Raw genomic sequence first — 20895 nt, forward strand, 5'->3', positions numbered from 1 at the left:
TTTTCTGGTAACCACCATGACCTTTAAACCACAGCAGATGAGTTTCCAGGCCTCCCTTGGCGGTCATTCCCCCCGACAAAACTCATCGTGCACTTTGGCATAAATAGCTAGCTCCAGCTTCTCTTTTGGGGAGGTTTGTCAGGAATATGCAGGGACACACACACTGCATGCCTGAAGTACACTTCCACGCATCTTGAATCAGGCCCTTGTTTTTCCCATACACAGCTTCTGTTGCCAGAGGCAGCCCTGCTAACACCGATAGCATCTTTTCATCACACTTCTCCTCTCTGACAAAAATCCCCCTCTGCAGTCGAGGCTGTGTTTGCTGTGGAGCCAGACACAGACACAATTTTTGGGCAGCACCTCCTGGCGATGGCAAAGCCCACCAAACCCCTGTCTGTGCCCACCCTGGGGTCCCTGCAGCCTCCCTCGAAGGGAATCGATTTCCTCCCGGCCACCGCTCCTCCGCAAAATTGCCTTTGGGGAAGCTTCAACACCACCAATTCCCTCCTGCATTCGCGTACCCCTGAACGAATGACCCTGCTAGTGGTGCAGTTTTTCCCTTCGCCCGCTTCCCCCCCCCTTCCTTCTCCCCCCTAACTTTGATTTGATCAGGCCAAATCTGAAATGATGTGTGAAAGTAATGATATTTTGTAATTAAATCTCTGGTGATGGCGCCTCTAATTTGTGGTACATGCATTGTTCATAAGGAAAAAGGCATCAATTCATTTTCTGACTGGCTACTCCAGGGACTCGTAATTAGACCCAGTTCATCTCTTGCTGCCTTGCATATTAAAGAGCTACTGAAACGCAAAGGGAATTTGGGAAAGGTTTTCTTTTCTTTCTTTTTTTTTTTTTTTTAACCTTCTAATAATGTTAGCTCAATTAGAAACTCAGAAATTAAAAAAAAAAAAAAAAAAAAAAAAAAAAGAGAAAGTTCTGGATCATCCAGAAAATGGAGGCTGAATTTTTAGCAAGCTGGCCAGGTCAGGGTGTTCACTGACCCACTGTGAGACCAGGGACCAGTTTTCCCTCTTCCCTTAGAAACTGGGGTATTTTTGCTAGGATTTGTGGAAGAAAACCATGCTATATGAGGCACAATCCTGTCTTAAGATGCTGCCTTTCTGCTTGGTCTCCAAAATGAAAGGGAGAAAACTTTGGCTTGCTACGATTTGAAACGGATCATCAAGGAAACGCCTCGGAGAGCACACTGCTGGGGACAGGGAGATGAGCCAGCAGGCACACAGGTTGTTTTGTAGGATCAGTGCTATAAATGCTTGTTTACATTCTGCACTATTGTACTTTCACAGAATTTGCTGGGAGAATTTTTTTAAAACTGAGTCTTGGAAGGAATAAAGTCAGTTCTGTCGTATTTACCAAATAACGTAATAAAAGCAAATTCAGAAGGTACTGGCAATTATAAGCACCAACCCCCAAAGATTCCCCAAGCTTCCCACTTACAGCAGCCTGAGAAACTACATTCCCATCCCACAAGGATTTAAGAACAAACTCTCCCACTGAACTAGTACAAAGTTGAATTCTCAAAAGCACTCGTGTCCTGATCACCCAGAAAAACAAGTTGCTTGGGTCACAAGTATTTTGGTTGGGTCTTTTTAACACAAAATAGATTAACCTTGTTGGTGTTTGCTTCCAAAGGGGAAGTTGCTTCAATTTAAGAATCAAAAGCTTTAGTGCAAAAATGCCGAACCCAGACACTGACATTTTCAATGCTTTTCTTCCCCTTCAGTCACTTGTCAAAGGAAAGTGATTTTTGGGAGGAGTTTGGCAATTATTGACAGCAACTTGCTGACTGCAGATGACCTATTGTGGCCGTGCCCACTGCTGCAAGCCCCTTGTGCTGCTGGCACCCAGCTGCCCGACGCACACCAAGAAGCACAACAGCCATGGTACATCCCTGCCACCCCAACTCCGTGGTTCCTCATGCCGCTGGATCCAGACTATTATCAGAGAACTTGCTTCAGCAAAACAACAGAAAGGCAGCAAGCAGGGCAATAAATATCTCTGAGACGTGGGGTGAGACACGCTGCCCACCCTAGCAGGAAGGCTCCACCTGGCAATGCCTCTCTGCACTTCATCTAGCTGAGTTGGGCACAACTGAGCAATTACGGTGGAGTGCACACGCTTTAAACTGAGAGCTATTTTCAGTAAGTTCCTCTGCTTTTACCAGGGGGACCCATCCTTCCAGCCTCACATACAGCCAGGTTGGTTTTGTGCTGCAGTGCTTCAGCAGGGTCTCCCAGGCCAGGCCCCAGCTCCCAGGATGAGTTGCCCTTTCCTTTATTATTATTTTTTTTCCCACTGGAGCAGCAAGAAAGCACTGACCAGGCAGCAAACGGGAAATTCAGTTCTTGCACAGATGGAAGGCAAAGAAAATCACCATCCAGACCTGACACCGTACGATTTCTGCCCTCTGGGCCAGAGCTGCCATCACGCAGAGGACATCCCCTGTGCAGGTGCTGTGCTCACACTCCGTAAGAGGCTGTCTCCATCCTGGCTGCAAGGCAGGGCAGCCAGAGCTGCCTCTCTGCATGCAGCAGGCGGGGGGTGGCTGCTCTCCAGCCTTACCATAAGGAAGGTGCAGGGAAGCACAAGGTGCTGCACGGGGCAGTGCTCTAACAGCCCGTCTGCTGCCCCATTTACAAGCATGTGAACGCCTCGCAATCCCTGCCAGACCGAGCTCAGCTCTCGCTGGGCTGTCCTGCTTCTTCAAGACTTACAAACACCCTGCTCCACGGCAGGGTGAAAGGCACAGGGATGGGGACCCTTTTCACCCCTCATCTCCACTGCCTGCCCAATGCCCCCGCACCTTTGCAGACCAGGGCCACACCGAGGGCTTGCTAATGTGTTGGGCCATGGCAATCATTTCTAACAGGGAAGGTATCAACATTTCAAAACAGTTTAATTATTCTGAGAATGCTTAGCTATTAGCAAAGACAAGAGAGCTCAGGGCTATTTTTCAGCATTAATTTTCCATTTGAAATGAATTCCTTTTGGTTACACTTTTTAAATGTTTCTTTTAATTAGACGCAATTACTTCAGAAGAATTGCTTTTATTTCTAAGCCTGAGATCTCAATGATAAAGCTGTTAACTGGCCGAGCTGAATGCTGTGTATGGCTCATTTAGCTGGTACACTAAAGTATATTGAACTAGGAAATTATACAGTGAATCAGCTATTAATTCATTTTATGATCCTTTCACTCTAACATCGTGAATGAGATCTTCAGGGGGAAATTTAGTCACAATACATATAATTGTTCAACTATATATATGCCACTGGTTTACTGCTCTAAGGTTACCGGCACTGCAGGGCTGATCTGAGTGCAACTGTGCAAACAGCCCCGGCTCCTGACAGCGGGAGGTCCTGCACCAGCCACGGACACATCCCCTGCCAGCCTGGTGTCACCGCGATGCACAAGGCAGGTGGGAGCTGCTGGGGAGAACTGAGCATCAAAACCAGGTGAACCAAAGTGCCAGACTGCTGCAAGCCACCTGAGAGCTCTTCACGAGGTTTTCTCCAAGGAGTCCATCCAAATCAGGGCAGTTCCTCAGATCAAGCAGTGCTTGCATTGCAACTGTGATCCCAGTGGCAAGTAAAGCAGCTGCTACAACAGCAATTGATCCCGTGGAGGTGGGATGAAGCCTGACATAAAGAAGCACTGCTGTGGCCACTGTCTTGTAGAACAAGATCCCCCCTCATCCCCAGCTCCATACCCACTGTAGCTTTTCCCCTCACTGGGTGTCTGCAAAGCTGATCCTGCCACAGGGACATCAGGGCAAGGCAACGGGAGCATGGGGAGATGGGCTCTGACCCTTCACTAGCTCCTCTGGGGCTCTGGGACATCCATGCCTGGGATGATGCCATTTGTGTTTGGGTCTAAAACCCCACCTGTAACACTGCTGATTTCCCAGACCACTATCAGACTGTTATACTCATCCTCACAGCCCAAGAGGCTAAAGAAATCCGGTGGTCCAAAAAGGACACAAGGACTTGCACTTCAGCCCCAGCACTCCCTCCTGCAGGGCACACCACCACACAGCCGGTGAGGGAACCAGGCTGGAGCCCCATACCCAGAAAATGATTTACCAGCACGTTGTGAGCATTGCAGTAGGGCTTGGATGCGTGTTAGGCAGTTGTACATACTGCAGAGTCACCATATGGATATCTTTGTAATTGAAAATGTAATGTAAACCTTGGCATCCAGGGCCTTCTGGAGAAATCATTGTGGAAATGTCATATAATTAATGAATTGCACCAGCTAGCAGGGGAAAAAGACATTTTAACCACAGGATCATGGGACTTTATTACTGTAGATGGACTAAATCTTTCGGCATTGATCAGACCTGACAAAAGTGAGGTTGCCAACTGGCCAGGTTTGTTTTTACTAACTTAGCTCTCTTATTATTTTAATGAAGTCCAACTGATGCTGCAGAGAAGCCAATTTCTCCAAGTGCTGCCAATAAATTAAAATAAAGATGTTATGTATGAAGATTGGCAGGTGTCTCCCTGCAGATTTTATCAAGCTTCCAAGAAGTCCTGCACTTCAGCAAGAGCCACCGCCAGGCATTAGCTATGGAAGGGAGCAAGACAGTGGAGTTTAGAGCAATTAGCAGAACCGTAATTAGTACCAGCTCAGCACTTAACAGTGTGTATATGCAGAGAGGTTCCCTTTGGACCACTGAGACACAGGCCTAGGGCTTGTAGCAACAGCTGAGGGCTGGCCTTAGAGCCTCCGTGGGCACATGGGACCTGTCCTCATGCCCTGGGGCTCTAGTCACATCCATCTGAATCCAGCCTCACTCAGACCTGCAGTGCAACTGCGGCTAGATTTTGTATGAAAGGCAGAATTTAGCAAGTCCCACTCCTTATGGGACCGGTCCTGTTCTGGCCACAAGCCCACGAGAGCCTGCAAGCCCCGGGGGAAAAGCAGCACTGGAGCTGGGCTGCAGCCAGAAGCAATGCAGCTGAGACTTTCTGGGTCTGGGAATTTGATGGCAAGCTGCCACTGCCACAGCCTGCATGGGAGGAAGCTGGTGGGTGAGTGTTCACTGCTGCAGTCTGGGCTTTCCCGAAGCACAAAGAGTTTTTCTTCAAAGCCTCTACAAGAGGCAGGAGAGCTCACATCCTCCAAGGGAGCATGCTGCTGTACCAGAGAGAAGAGAGATGCCCTCCCTCCCCTGTGAGCACGGGACAGGCCAGATCCTCATGCAAGAGCCACGTGCACTGTTGTTCCCCCTGTACCACAGTGCCGTTACATCCACATGTCCCTAAACCATCTCTGGGGACATCTCTTGGCAATCTTCCTTGGACAGCCTTCCTTCTCCATTCTCTGCTGTCCATAACAAGGGTGAAGGAAATGCACATCCAGCTTTTATGCTGTTGACACACGGTCCTGGTGTAAGAGTGACACTTTGCAGCCTGAAAATAACCATGCTTAGGAAACAGCAGCTTGACACACTGATGACAACAGGATAGAGCAGAGGTACACACACACACACAGAGACTACAGGATGAGAATGCTGTGTGCAGAACGAGGACCCTGAATCCAAACACAGGTGCTCATAAATCCAGTGTCTGACCTGGGGAGTTAATCCAGATCTACTTCATCAGAACCTGTCCCAGAGGTGTTAAACCCATGATGCAAAGGCTGTTTAGTGGAAAAGAGAAGGGAATACAACTGAATTAGAGTCCCACCCACCATCAGTTCTGTCTTGCATCTCTTCAGTTCTAAGATCTTACATTTTTTATTGCTTAAAAGTGTTTGTTTAATCCATGGTGCAACAGTGTACAAAAATGTACTGTTCAGGAAGAGAAAATACCCAGGGTTATAGCAAGACTATGCATTAATATACATTAATGACTTCAGTTAATTAGCCATATAAATTAATACTAATGTGATGCCCTTCCTTAATTATATTTATCAATTAATGAAGAAGCTTTTTAGTATTGCCATTTCACATTTCCATAAACTGGAGACAAAAGTTTCAGTAAAATTCCTTGAAAGTTCAGAAGGGCTGTGCTCAAGCACTCCTGCCACCTCCTAAAATCCATCCCAGATGCATCTCTCCCTGAGCATCTTGCTTCACACTTTTTCATTTCAACTGCACTTATTATTTATATGGCAAACCTCAGAGGTTCAGTTAGAAGGCCAGCCTGCATCGTGCCCAGCAGAAGCTGCCCAACCTGTGCCTGACCTGTACCCACTAACTTTATGTGTTCAAGGGGGGTGCCCAAACCATTCAGGCAAAATTTCCCTGCAGCCTGGCCCGACTCCTTACACAGCACTGCAGTGTCCCAGCTGGAGATGTGCACACACCTGTGCAGGGGGAGAACTGGTGGCACCCCACATGTCATCTCCATTGACACCTTCCCAGTTCCTGGTGGTGCTTGACTTCATATCCATCCTTTGCTTGATTTTTTTTTTTTTTTTAAGAGAAATAAAACACCCCCCATTCTCTGAAGGCAAAGGTGAACAGCCCATTGAAACAGACCTGTTTTCCTTTCTTGTACTCCTACTACCCAGAACCACACAGCAACAAAAAGATATGATTCAGTAAAGTTATTGAGTGCCAGACCTTCACATTTGTCTTCCAGTGACTCTTAAGTCTTCCTTTTCTCTATTGAGTTCCATCTCATTGACTTCCTATAAACACTAATACAGAGCCAGGGGCCCACGGACATGCCTGGAATACAACACACACCACACAGGCACAGCCCTTGAGGCTGGGCTCAGGAACCCAGAGTGCAAGCTGATGGGATGGAGCTAGCAGAGCACTCAGGAACAGGAGCTTCCTCCTTTGCCCCTAAAGAAACCCCTGAGTGTTTCTTTCTTTTTTTTTTTTTTTTTTAAATCTTCTGATCAGAAGTTATAGGTGACTTTTCACCTTTTTTAAAATTTTCCTTTCCTTATATTCTTGAAGGTGAAATCCCCATATATTTTCACAAAACTTCTGGAAGTGACCAAATCCTCTGCTCCACACCAGCCAGACAATGAAACCACCACGTAAGAAGACTGCACAACAGAGCCCCTGTTAATGCTCAACCACGTGCAGCATTCAAAGCGTGCCTCTAATTAATCACCAGCTAGCTGTCTTCCTCGGGCGGCATCTTCCATCTTGTTTGGGACACAATGAGCTTCCTCCCCTTTTGTAGTCCTACACGCTCCTCTTCCTGTTGGGCTTGATGACTGCCGGGCTCCCCTCCCATGCCAGCCACCCAGACATCCTCCCGTTCAAACATTAACCCGGGGCGCTGAAAGGCTTTGCTGACTGCTCCATAAACAAGTGAGACAACTGCCATGTAGCTACCGGCCTGCCACAGCGCCCACTGCTCTGTACAATTTGCTGCAGGAAATATCCCCGTGGCTCATCTTCCTGCAGGCAGCCTGGGAGTCACTGCCCCTGCCATCCCTCAAGCCCATCAGTTTTGTGCTTTAATATTCTTTTAGCTGTGATGTTTCTGATGGATCATGGGAGAGGTCCTGTGCAGGATAACTCCTTGGGCTCATGCAGCACGCAGGCTGAGAAGCATAAACCTTCCTCCTCCTCCGTACCTGCAGCCTATTGCTTTGCGTAGCTTGCAAGAAGCTGAAACTCAGGCTGGCCCAGAAAAACGGAAACCCAGAACTAATACATGACCAAACTGAACCCCTTAGAAAGGTTAATCACAGGCCTCTAACTAAACTTCCTTTGAGATGTGGTTAGGAGGTAGAGTCCAGGCTGGTTGTGACCAAGGTGAATTTGGGGACTTGCTTGCTACCCAAAACCTCAGCTGAACTTCCCTGGAAGCTTGTCAGGAATCCTTTGACCCCCAGGCTGCACCAGGGCCTTATGCCTCCAAGAGCAGTCCCAGGCACGGCTGGGTCCAGACCTCCCCACCAGCACCATCTGAGCCCGGTGCTGAGCCAAACAGCAGCCCGGTAGGGAAGCAGCGCTGCTACCTGCGATTTTTCGCACCTTCACAACCCACACCAGCTCCCACGCTCTCCTCTGCTTTCCAGACGCTCTTTGTGGGATAAAAAAGAATGTGATAAAGCATCTGATGATGCAGGTGGTACCATCTGCTCTCTCACCAGCTGCTGCTGCCACTTAACCATCTTTTTCTATCAAATATTGGAGAACCAAGGCGACCACATAGGAAGCAGCTTTCAGGGTAGTCCCAGCACAGGAGAGTGGTTCTCTTGTTAGGAACTCCTGGTCCTAGAGCCATCAACAGCCATCCCTTTCCTACAAGCAAAGTCCTGTGTACGATCTAAAACTCAACAAAGAAATTTAACTGGTGTCCAGAGTCTCCAGTGTGGCTCTACCCATAGGTTTGCTTCACAGCTGAACACCAGGCTCCTGGTGCAGAGCACAGAGCTCTATGCAATCCAGGGACCAGAGGAAATGAGACTTGTTCCACACACAAGGCTGGGAGACTGGTGCAAGTCTTAGGAGCATGCAGCCTATCAACAGAGGTAGCTGCAGAGGCTGCATGCAAGAGGAGGGCTGCAGCACTGTGGTTTTGCAGAATGCAGCTGTGACTACGCTGCTAGATGAGAAGGGTCCAACCCCAGGCTCCACACTGTGCTCCCTCCCACCCTTGTAACATGCACTTAAGTGCTCAGACAGACAAAACCCTGTAGCATCCAGCGAAAGCCTGGGCACACTTAACTACAGCCTCCTTGAGCAGTGTCAAGACATTGTGTTAGTGAAGGTCACATCCAGCTGGAAGCATAATCCACTTCAGAAAGCATCCTCAGCTATTTCAGTTTGCTCTACACGATGGCTCAGTGGCATTGCCCTTCTTCAGAAGCAGGTTATTCACACCATACTCAACACTTGAATTTGTCATTGCAATGCAGTCTGATTTTGGTGTCAGATTTACTATGAAAGAAAAAAAAACAAGAAATTGAAAATGCAAGGCTACTAAAAACATTAAAATGGACAGTAAACCCTAGTCCTAAGATTTAGGAGCCCAGTAACATCACTGCACAGTTACTAAGAAAATCTGTGGTACACTGAAGTGCAGAAAATGAAATGGGTCTTGGGTTTTTGCTGCCTGTGTACCCAGGGTGTTTTAGATCAGCTGTCAGATCAGGACAGGGCTGGGTGGTGCAGTGGTGAATCGTTATTCAGGTAAGATACTGGATACTGATGATATCATGAGTCATTTGGTGGATATTTCAAACCAATCTGTTAAGAGCACATAGAAAAATTCCTCAGTAGAACAGCAGTGGCTGGACTGCACCAGGACACGCTCATGGGACAGTCATGGATCTTCCTCTGTTAATCAAATGGAGGAAAAGCAACAGTTTTCTCTCCTTGTTTGCATTTTTATCTTCATTTAAGAACAGCACAGCTTCCACCTCATCTCTGCCAGCATCTCTACTGTTTCACCAACTCCTTCCCAGATGTGCTGGAAAACGGAGCTGAATTACAGAGAGCCCTCACAATAAAGGTTGAGCAAGCTTGCCATCCAGATTTCAAACACACAAGCATCTACCAAAAAACATGCTGTTAATGCATTCACTCAAAAACTGAACAAAAATATCTGGTAGGCTCAGAGAAAGGCTAGACGCTGCTCATGGTAATTCACATTTTGATTATTGGTTCCAAACAGCAGTGCTTGTAAGAGGACATGAGAGCAGCTTACACCGATCACCGTGCCACCAGCATCTCATCGCCAACAGCGCTGAGCAGGAGTAGCTCTGAACACCATGAAGTTAGAGATCCCTCCAGACTACCTCTGCAGTTTGGGGACTCCCTGAGGCAGGAGGAATCACTTAAATGACCATTTCTGGGCTTTTCTCCCATGCATTTTTCTCCTTGCACTCAAAAGCCTCCCAGCCTGCCACTGTGGTTGAGGAGCTGGGCTGGTCTCACTGAAATCCCACGAGGACTGCTTGGCAGGAGCAGTGTGGTGCCAGGGAGAAATGCTGCACTCGCTGGGATAGCAGCATTGCTCTGACAGCTCATCCTGCCCTCCTCACCTACAGTAAAACTCAGGGTTAAGACAGATCAATGGACAGCATGTTTTATCTTTCCTTTAACAAACACCCCAACCAAAGGTAAAAGATCAGTTACATCTCCAGGCTAGAAAAATTGCCTTCGCTTTAAAACAAAGCCACAAAATTGTAACTCACTGCTGAATTTTATGTTCAAAGGCTTTTCTGTGAGAGGCGAAGTGTAACTAGATAGAAGTGAGTAACTAGACAAATGCCTTTCCTCTCCCCTCGCTGCCAGGCTGTCCCTTGGCAGGCTAGCTTGTCAGAGGGCTGCCTCTCTGGTGATGCCAGGCTGGCTTCTGGGGAGACAGCTTGGGAACAATCATTTTTAAAACCTCCCATTCCTCTGCTCATGCAGGGGGAAGTGGATGTCAGGTAAGCCCATGTGCTTAGGGAGATCGAGGTCTCAGCTCACCCCTTGTCACCGTAACACCAAAAGCCAGCATGCACAGAGCACCAGGACCCCATCCTGCTCCCCTGCCACCAGAACATGCTCAGAGCCCCACCACGCCGGCGGTCCCATGCCCAGGACCACACTTGCAGCTTCCTCTGTGTCTCAGACAGCCTCGCTGCCCCCGAGAGGCAGCTGAGCCTGCCCAGAGCACGGTGAGCAAGCAGCACCAGACATCCCGTAGGAAGTCTTGGTGCCCCTTGTTGCAGATTAGTGCATTGACCTGCAGATCTGCCTGACCCCAAAGCCCTGTCACACCTGCAAGGTGTGCCTCTGGCATCCAGACATCTTCAGGGTCTTCCCACCAACCATTTTCCAAAAGCAAGGAGACATTCTTCAGCGGCACCAACCCCCTCCTCAGAAGGGGAGCAGGGGAAGGATAGTACCTGGATTTATCACCTCCAGCAAGCAGCTGCCAAATTCATCGCTCAGGAGTTTGCCTGTGATATATTATTTAATAATATCTAGAAAATGCATTAAAAATGCAGGATCTTTTCCTTGCCAGGTGATTTTAATGTTATTGATTATTCTCTAAATCACTTATTGTGAGTTCGCTCTGATGCATTTAGCTTTTGGGCAGAGGAACCCAGAGCAGCTTCTCGCACTTTGTATCCCCAATTTTTGCTCCAGCAGTTTGCAGCCGGCATAACCCAAACCCAGCAGGTAACACACCACCACGCGCCGCGCCACACGCTGCCCCGTGAGATGTGCCCTCCTAGCATCCTCGCCTGACGGGGCGCAGAGCTTCGTGGCTCATCTGTTTTGACTGTGGAGGCAAACTGCAAGGCCAGCACTGACGCAACAGCCCCGCCATTGTCCAGCCACCCGCGCTTTCTCTCTCCCCCCTTTCCCCAAACAGCGGCTGCCTCCCGCTGCCTGCCCACGCAGGGCCTCCAGCCCTGCTGTTCTTTACATATGCACCTGGGCATCTCCATCCTGCCTGGTCGATGATTAACTTGTGGAGCCGCAGTTGTCAGCGCTGCGAGTTAGGGCTGTCTTGTAGCGAATAAGCAGGGGACAGGGGGAATGCTTTTACCCAGCAGCTTTCAATCAGCTCGGAGAAAGAAATGCTCACACCTCAAAGCAGGGCAAAATGCTGTGGGTTTATAAAGAAAAAGCCCAATGAACACTTCCCCTAAGTTTAAGGTCCAAGAATCAAACCAGCGCTGGAAAAGCCTGAAGCAAAGAGCCCTGTTACAGCCATTTATATCCCCAGGGGATGGGGCTACCTGCATCAAATTGCGTGCTCGGCTTATATGCCCTGGCAGCCTGAACGTCCTGTGGAAGCCAATTCCCAGCACTGAGAAACTTGGTGGCACTTTCTGCTGGTGCTGCTTAGCCAAATTAATGGCAGGGACGGGCTCTTCCAGCACCAAGGGATTGCACTGTCAGCACAATTTACTCACAGTGGTGGGGCTAAAGGAGAGCCTGAGAGCACCTCCAGGGCCCCTGTTTTTGGGGTCTGCTGCAGGGAATGCCTCAGCTGCCCCAGCATGAGACCATAGGAATAACCTCAGCCCCCTGCTCAGAGGACAGGCCAGCTTCTCCCAGGAAGAAAACCTCCTCTGGCATTTCGTGTCCTCTCCCCAACCTAGGATTTTGCCCCAGGCCTGGGAACCAAAGAGAGAAGCAACCCAAAGCAAACATTGCAGAGTCAGAGAAGGGGCTGAGGTGGATGCAAATCTGCAGAGCTCCTGGAGCTGGAGCTTTCTTGCTTCATAAGAACCAGCTCACCCATTATCTTGAGCTGATTCACTCTCCTCTGCACATCCCCTATCTCTGCTCATCTAGAAGCTATTGCCTCTCAGAAGCCTCCAGAGAAAAGCGTTAGACAAAACTTTAGATTTATCCTGAGAGATAATCTTCAGGAACCTTTTTTAATCCCTAGAGCACTTTGCAACAGAGCATGAGTGTTATACTGCTGCACATTTGGAGGCACAGGAATGGCAGGGCAAGGAGGGTTGGTCACTTGGGAAGGTCTACAGGTTATTTCAGTCTCATGCACAGCTCTTAAACCAGCACTGGTGAGGTCTGCACATTCAAGGGGCACACAGCTGTACTACAAATCAGCAATGCTTTCAGCCCAGAGCAACATTTTGTCCTTACACCCTCAGCATTTCTTCTGAGGTAAGTGAACCTGTTGAGTACCAGTGGCTGTTTCAGGAGATACCACGGGTCCCTCCCTGCAGCACCATACAACAGGGACACACTTCATATAACAACCCTGGAAAACTGCTTCCCTGGCTTTTGTGCAAGAGGCCAAACTGCAGCCAAGCGATGGGAGAGAACCTCCTGCAGCAAACACTTGCCAGCTCAATTGCCATGCACTCATCTCTGTCGCACAGGACCTGCGCCCATCTCTGGGAGCAGCTGCCCTGGGAAGCCACCCAGCAATCAGAGCAGCGTGGAGCTCATTACATCTCTGTGCCTGCCTGCAGGCCAGGGCACTGCACGGATCTCAGGTCAATGGGAGCTGCAGGGATCCTCTGCTTCTGGGGGAGAAATATGCAGGCTAAAAGCAACTTCAAAACCACATTTAACCTGAACTCTTATCTTTTATCCCTTTAAATATCCAAGCGGCTACTTTTGCAAGCATGAAGCCTGGACTCCAGCTACATTTATTTCCCTCTTTCATCCCAGCTGCAGCTCCTCAGAATTTATCTCTATGGTTAACTTCCCCTTTCATAATATTAGCACAGTTGAAGCACTTGCTTTCCTGTTGCAGGCAGTGATTATATAGCAAATTAACCACAAGCTGTTCAGTCCAAGTCCAGCAGTTGGAAAGATGCTCCTCTGAGTAATGGTTTGTGTAGTTGATGCTTTCATCTGTAATTTGCATTTGTAATAAATGCAGAAATAAAAAATGGGGCCCGTATTTTAAAAAATAGCCTGGGATGGCAGGGGCAGGCAGGCAAGGCAACTGGGGTGGGGGAGTCCCCTTGGGAGTTTGTAGGGCTGTGTCGCAGGGTGCCACGGCATCTCCTGCCCAGGGAGGGGGAACCCACGCACACGCCTCTCCTGCCTGCATTTGTAACTGCCACACGAGCCATGGCTTCCTGCCCAGCTGGATTTTACACAAGAGGCACAAAAAAATTGAAGCAGAACCTAGCAGTTTGGTATCAGCCATTCCCACCAGTAGGATGAGCTGTGCACTTGTGGGCCCACCCAGTGATGCAGGGTCACACCAGGCAGCCCAGCAGGCTGGCAAAGCCTTTCCCCTAGAAGAGCAAGACCCCAGAGACACCTGCAGAGGAACCAGGAGCTATGAGATGCTCACTAGGCTTCCTAAGCCCTGCTGACATGTCACCGTGTGCTTTGCCACTGTGGGGAACCTGACCCAGGGTGGCCACATCCAATAGCAGTGCTCAGAGCAGCGCAAGGCCAGGCAAATGGGTGGCTGCAGCTGAAAAACACCCACATCCATCAGGGAGAGACTCCACCAGGATATTTATCCACCAGTTGGCAGAAGAGATGCACAAGTGCTCCTGACCATCAGAAAACGCCACACCCAATGGGTTGCCCCCTGCACACCTCCCTCACAGGTCTAACAGGAGCATGTGCTCTCTCCTGATGGGCTCGTGAGGTGATTGGGGAAATCAGCCCACCCTGCACACCGGCTTCATGCCCCCTGCCTGTATTTATGACTTGTAGCAGCTGTGCCCTGCATTACCCATTTTGGGGCACTGCCTTTGGGAAAGGCAGCCCCTGCTAGGCGAAGATGGTTACAGCCTCACAGGAAGGCCTTTAACCCACCCATAAAGCCCCAAGCCTGGGGACAGAGCCGTGATCTCTCAGCTACGGACAGAAGGGAGAGCAGCAGGCGGACAGCCACGAGCAGTTCCCCATTCCTGCACCATGCTCAGCCCCATGGTGGGATCGCCCCCACTGTTGGGGCAGATGTAGACATGCATCTCCTGGGCATTCACTGGGGTGGCTCCACTTCCCAGGAAGGACACAGTGGAGGAAGAAAAGGTGGCTGCCTTTGACTTTTGTAGAACAAAAGAGACCATCTCTCAATTAAATAAGGTGGGAAGGACAGGAAAGCCAGCTTCTTAGTATTTTGAAGTGTAACTTGCTACAATAAGGAACCAACAGAGAAGCTTCCTAATACTTCGGAGAGCCCAGCCTTTTAGAATTAATTTATCTGATGTCGGACCAACTTTATCTTTACTTCTGTGCAGCACTGAGCACACCTTTCAGCACTATACCAGAGTTATTTATGAATCACATCTACACATTTTATGGAGCTACTGAAAAATATATTAGCCTTCCTAGATGGGCAACCCCAGACAGACTGTTCTGTGCACGACTGAAGCCTCTCTTGCTGCCTCTTCCCACATGCATGCCATCCGCACCAGCCTTTTTGCTGCATTCTGCATTGCTCCCTCAGAGTGCTGAGCTCTAAAGCAGGAAGGCCCATGCAGAGTGATCAGAAGACCAGACATGGCCTGTTTGCTTTTCTTTGTGTGCCTTCCACCTCTGTTCTAGGGTGTCTGGCCTGGTGAAGAAACCTCTTCCTATAGCGATGCTGAAAAGCAGCCAGCGCAGGGACATGTTCTGCTGTCTCCTCCCACCCAGCTGCAACAGGGTGGCTTGGGATGCTGAAATAGTTCATCTTCCTGGCTCCCTCCATGGGAAACATGCCAGTCCTCAGGCTCCAACGGCCCTGTAGCTTTTAAGAACTTGCCCATCCCAACCTAGATGCAAGTGGCTGAACTAGGCCTCCAGCTACAGAGAGTCCCTGATGGGCAAAGCAGGTATCGGTGGGTAGGTAGGAGCCACAGCCTCGTGCAGTGATTCCTCACCCAGATACCGCACCACTGGTGGTTCCATGATCTGCTTCTCCACCAAGCTGCCACAGAAAGCACACCTCCCTCCTGCTGCATAGCTTTTATAGGCCACACATGGGCAGACACCACCCAGTGCTGGGGAACTCCTGTTTTACCTGTGGCCTCTACAAGAGTCTGCAACAACTGCCAAGGAGGTGCCTTTGCGGGGGGGACAGAGGGGACACAAGGGGGGAACTGTCCTAAGAGACCTCTGGGGGAACCCCTGAAGGAATAACAGTAAGAGATGGATGAACAGCATATGCACAGGAGGGAAGTTACACACACTGCACAGAGGGGAGAGGGGGAAGAGAAGATTGAATCTTCCTGGAGACCAGTGAGATTCTATAAACATAATCAAAATGTAATAGAAACTTTTTGGAAATGCTGTTAGAAGGAGAAAGCATCAATCTTCATGGAACTCCACTCAACAGGCTTTCTCCAGCTAATCAATCACGGTCAAGACATGGGCCGTCCCATCTGTCTGTGCAAGGGACCAGGAGGAGATTGCTAAGTGCCTGGGCTGGAGCTACCATCTCAGTACCAGGCAATTCATCATGCAGGAAGAGAAGGGGGGAGAACGGAGAGGAGGAAAATAATGTATAACACTAATAAAGTTTCTCCCCCCGCCTTCATTCCCAACCAATTTTTAGTAAAGGAGCCCAATCCAGAGGGGCTGCAAGCAGGGGGGGGTGGGAAGGGGGATGTGCACTGGGGAGGAATCTGGTTACAAGATGCACTCCAGTAAACAGAGACAAAAGCTGTCATCTGCATACTATCCCTCTGCGAAGCCCACACTCACCACCCCAGCTGCTGGTGGCTGCACAGGAGCCAGCCTGCACCCACAGGACCCATGTCCCTCTGGTCCAGGAGCAGAGGAGGGTGCTGGTGAGGACAGCAAGGCTGGGGAAACACAGAGAGCACAAGGGAGCTTCACCCGCTGGCACTGTGGAGAGAGGCCAAGCCTCTGCGTGCAGACAGCTTGATTTTTCCCTAGAAGCTCCCACAGCCATTTGGGGAGGGGAGCCTTGAAAACGGAATAACATGGAGCTTAAGGACTCAAAGCATGCAGCATCTGCAGCAGACATGGGATTTTCCACAGCACATTACACTCGCATGTGTGCATGCAGGGCAGGGACCTGCACACAGCAAGGAGGGAGTTTCACACTTCACTCAAATCCCCACTGACTTTCAGAGCTTTGGCATCTTCTCAGCCCTCACAGGAGAAAGTCCCTTCCCTTCCCTTCCCTCCCCAGCTGCTCATCTCACCCCTCATTTCCAGAGGCCACCAGCAGCAAGGAGCCCCAGCACGTCCCTTACAGCCAAGGGCTCAAATCCACATTTGTGTGAAAAAGTACTATTTCCCCTGTTAAAGGAAAGTAGAAGTGATGCAATATAACAGGACTCTCATTCCATCCATCCTTCCAAATCTTGAGAATTTCTCTTTTCCATAGGATTTTTGAAGTAGAGGACTAAGCGCCCAATAGCATCCTTTGAGCCCATACTGTTGATTTTAGGCACTGCCTCTCCATGCACAACCAAGGTTTAACAGGTTGTGTGCTACTCTTAGCATCCAGTCCCAAGGACTTGACAAAACTTCCCATGTCTGCTAACAAGTAATAAAACACAGCAGGATTTCTCTAAGGACACAAGCAAGGTTCAGTTCAGACTCAAGTCCAACTCTTTGCCATTTCCAGTGCTTGCTATAGCACCTGAAAGGGCCCTGGAATGCACTAAACAGAAGAACTACCCTGCAAAATGGACTTTTTCTTCCTCAATTTATAAGAATAATCTTACTACTTGCACTTTGCACCAGCTCTTGTAGAGATTCTTATGTGTTCAGTCCCAGGTAAATGGGAAACCAGAACAAAAATGCTCATATTAACAGCTGAGATTAAAGGGCTGTTTAAAATAGGAAGCCAATAAAGAATCATGACCTAACCGTATATATATACACACACACACACATATATATATTTGCGGGCCTAAATTTAGCCTAATGGATTGACTGGACACTGCAGGTGAAATTCAAAAAGTGACAGTAAGTAGGTGAGAGATTTACTCCTGGATATTTATTCATTTTTTCAGAACGATGAGAACCCCACAGCTTCCAGTAAACGTCAAAATTCTTCCCTTCCTCCACAGATAAAAATAGACTCCACTTAAAAATGCAGTGACACAGGATTTTAGCCTCTACTGTAAGTGTAAATATAGCAACAAATTAAGTAGACACATCCAGTAAATAACACTGACATCCCGAAGGTGAAGTTGCTGGAAGTCTTTAAGCTGGTCTGTGACCAGGTGGCAAGAAAATGTGGTTTCACCATTACAGTGATTTCCTTTAGGGTATTAGCCTCATCCTGTGGTGCTGTTTGCCCTCTTCTTTCAGAGGTATCTTCTCCTCCCCTTCCCACTTCCCCCTGAAGGAAAGCACCAGACTAAAATTTTCAGGGGTTCATTACTGTGAGAAGCCAGCACAAAACTTTGCTCAGGCACCAGACACATCAACAGAGTTCATCAGCAGCTCAAAAACACAAAGTTACTTAAAACTTCTCAATGCATCATCAGAAATTTAAACTACTAACACATGCGTTATAACCACCTCATTTACTCCTAGATGTACTTTTAAACATGCACATCCACTTGCTCCTTATGTCCTAACATGCTTGTAATCACAGCTAGAAACTCATTAACCTTTTACGGCCAGCTTTGAGTATAAGGCACAGCTCACCAAAAGCCAAAACAGAGGTCACAGCCCATGGAAGGGATCCGCTATTCTTTACTGAATTGAGCTGTGGCTCCCAGGTTTTAATTTTCCTCCACTCTCCTGCTAGAGGTTAAGAGGAGCCACCACCAGCACAATCTGCAGGAACTCAAGGAAGGGCCACACTAAAACCAGAGCTCCCAGCTCTCTCCCAGAGCTCTGATCCCTGTGGGCCCTCAGACCTGGAGGTTTCCTTCTTTGAGCCCAGAAAGCTTAGAACAAGCCTGAAAGAGAGAGGAACTGACTGACAAGACCGTTAAGTCATACTTAGATATCCTCACCCTATTTTTCTCTACCTTACAGACAGGGAGAAGGGCCCAACACACGACAAAGGCAAAACAACCATCAAGCACAGCACCTGCTCCAGAGATCCCTCCTTCCTTCAGCTCCTTGCCAAGCAAACCAGCTGCTGGTGTGCCCTTAGCTCCTTCATATACCACCCTTCCTCCCCATGAAAAGGGCAAGGAGAGGTTGGGGAGCCCCAGCAGCCCCAGGGGAGCTGGGGGCAGCTGCAGAGGGTGGGTGGCTGCAGGAGGATTGCTTGCAGCTGAGCGTGGCCACAGGCCTGAGCACACCCCAGCTCAGCCAGGTCATTGTAGGCAGCAGTGTCAGGCACAGGTTTTCTGCAATAAAATTCTTCTTTAGCTGATATACCCTCATTCTCCACCCATAACCTTCCTCCCTAATTGCCATGAATGTAAATGACCTCTGGTGTAAGGTTTATTGTAACGATAATTGAGATGTGGGTTTTTAATAATAACCTCCTGGATTTTCCACTTGATTTCCTGATTTACTTTATATTTCCAGGAACACACACAAAGGTCTGAGCTTACCCTCTGTCAGGCAGTTTATGTAAAGTCTGGTTGTGACCTCCACTGCTTCTTCAGGCCATGGGCTCTTAAATTGTTAAATTGCTAGATGCATCCAAGCTTCTGGGTTTTTGAAGGGCCTCAGGGATTCAGGCAGTGGGCGCTGGCTCCCACTGACTGGGTGTGGGATGAGGATGGCTGAAGCCCTTTGGTCACTGTGGGCATTTTACTTTTCAACTCAGCATGGGCAGGCAAAGCTCAGACCCCAGCCTCATGGCAGGAGAGCATCCAAATAATGACATAGGATAGTGGGGAAGGAGCTCCGTATTGAAAGCCAGGCAACTTATTACATCATGAACAGCTTGGTAAAAAAAATATGTTGTGCAAATTGTTGGAGGAATTTAAATAAGGAAAATGTGCTCTCTGGAGCTAAACTTTGGTCCAAAAGGTGACTTTAAAGGTGAGAGAGGGAGATCAGCTCCCACCCACTGGTCCAGTCCGAGCACCCCCCCACACAGACATCTCAAGTGAAGACTTGTCCTGTTATTCAGGAAGCTAACCAGCCAGCAGAATCCTGTCTTGCTTAAAGATTAGTCTGTTGATGTAGAACACTGTGTTCTTACATTATTTTAATAGAGAAGCGTACACAAATAATTAATAAATGTTAACATGTCTCTGGGGCTTTCCCTTTTTTGCGTGTTTATTTTTGTGTTGTAAATGACATCCATTTTTCTCAACTCACAATAAATTGGCGGATGAGGAAAAGAGTCCAAAAGAAGAGCCATAATCCTCAAGGGGAAGAACAAGCTGTTGTTCCAATCAAGATGTATCCTGACAAATCAAGTTGGTGAAACCCATTAATTAGCACTTTTGGAAACAGTTGCAAAGTTAATTATTCTTCTTTCAGATGAAAGAAAGCTAATTTCTGGCATTTGCTTTGACAGTGACATGCGCTAACATTTTTAGAGTTGACATCCCTCAAGATAAATGATACTCTGAAGTGTGCATGCAAACATTTTGACTGGGAGCTGCTGTGGTGAGCTGACGGCACTGGCACCTCTTACTGCAAATATTTTGCATCTGCTGGGATCACAATCAAAGTTTAGAGGCTAAGGAGGGAGGGAAAACTTCATTTCCAGCTTCAGGGAGGGTCTGGGTGACTCTGGCTTCAGGCAAAAGACAGAAGCATTGCACAGGCTATTATTTTAGCTAGATAACCTCAATAGGGAATGAAAAGTTTTCCAGGTAACTGTGCTGGTGAAAAAGAAATCAATTTCTATGCTATTTGAATTGTTCTGCTCAATAATCATCTTTTGTTCATGTGTTGGTAGCAGCAGATGAAACAGATCTCCAAAAGGAAGTTCTCTCTTGATACGACCAGGTGTTGGATGGTGTCAGTTCATGCTTATTTGGAAAGGCAAGATTTGGGACGTGGAAGCTTGACAATGCTCTTATGCCAACCCCCAGCATCATTTGGGATTTAGTCCCAACAGCTGGTTCACAAATTAGAAAGCTGCCTTGGTCACACCTTACTGGTACAAGGACAGAGATGGGAAGTGGTTACCTATAGGTCACACCTTACTGGTACAAGGACAGAGATGGGAAGTGGTTACCTATAAGCATAAGTTGTTTAGGCCTCCGTTTAGGAATGCATATTGGTTTAGGATTGTATCAGAACACACACTTCAAATCCCACTCCAATAAAATTAAAGTGCATGCCCAAATCCTGGCTCATCAATATATCTGGTAAATTACTCCTCTTGCAATTTTCAGGGTGCTACAGCTCCTCCTCTTTTCACTCCAGTCCTTATGTCACTGGCATGACCTTGCAATTGAGCTGGGTTGAGTTGGAAGGCCCTGGAACTGTTTTTTCAGTTTCAGCCCTTGCCTCTTGAAGTCTAAGGGGGCAGTGTGAGATTGGGAATGAAAGCACCCCTAAAATGCAGAAATCAATTACGAAGGAGTGGCACTGCTGGGAGAATGCACCAGAGGGGAACACGCTGAAGCAGAATGGTTATTTGGAGGATCCCAAGGTGACAA

The 20895-nt window shown here is 48.4% G+C and overlaps 1 long non-coding RNA gene across 1 annotated transcript; it reads right to left on the reverse strand.

The window, feature by feature from the left end:
- Positions 1–4281: 4281 nt before the first annotated feature.
- Positions 4282–20579, reverse strand: LOC311445454. The gene is made up of 4 exons (XR_014698421.1): positions 20469–20579; positions 18405–20419; positions 5600–9990; positions 4282–4590 (listed from the first exon to the last, which is right to left on the reverse strand). It is a non-coding gene; the product is annotated as an uncharacterized lncRNA (long non-coding RNA).
- Between the last annotated feature and the right edge of the window lie 316 nt (positions 20580–20895).

Source organism: Aythya ferina (genome assembly GCF_964211825.1).
Source record: "Aythya ferina genome assembly, chromosome: 16".
Lineage (NCBI taxonomy): Eukaryota > Metazoa > Chordata > Aves > Anseriformes > Anatidae > Aythya > Aythya ferina.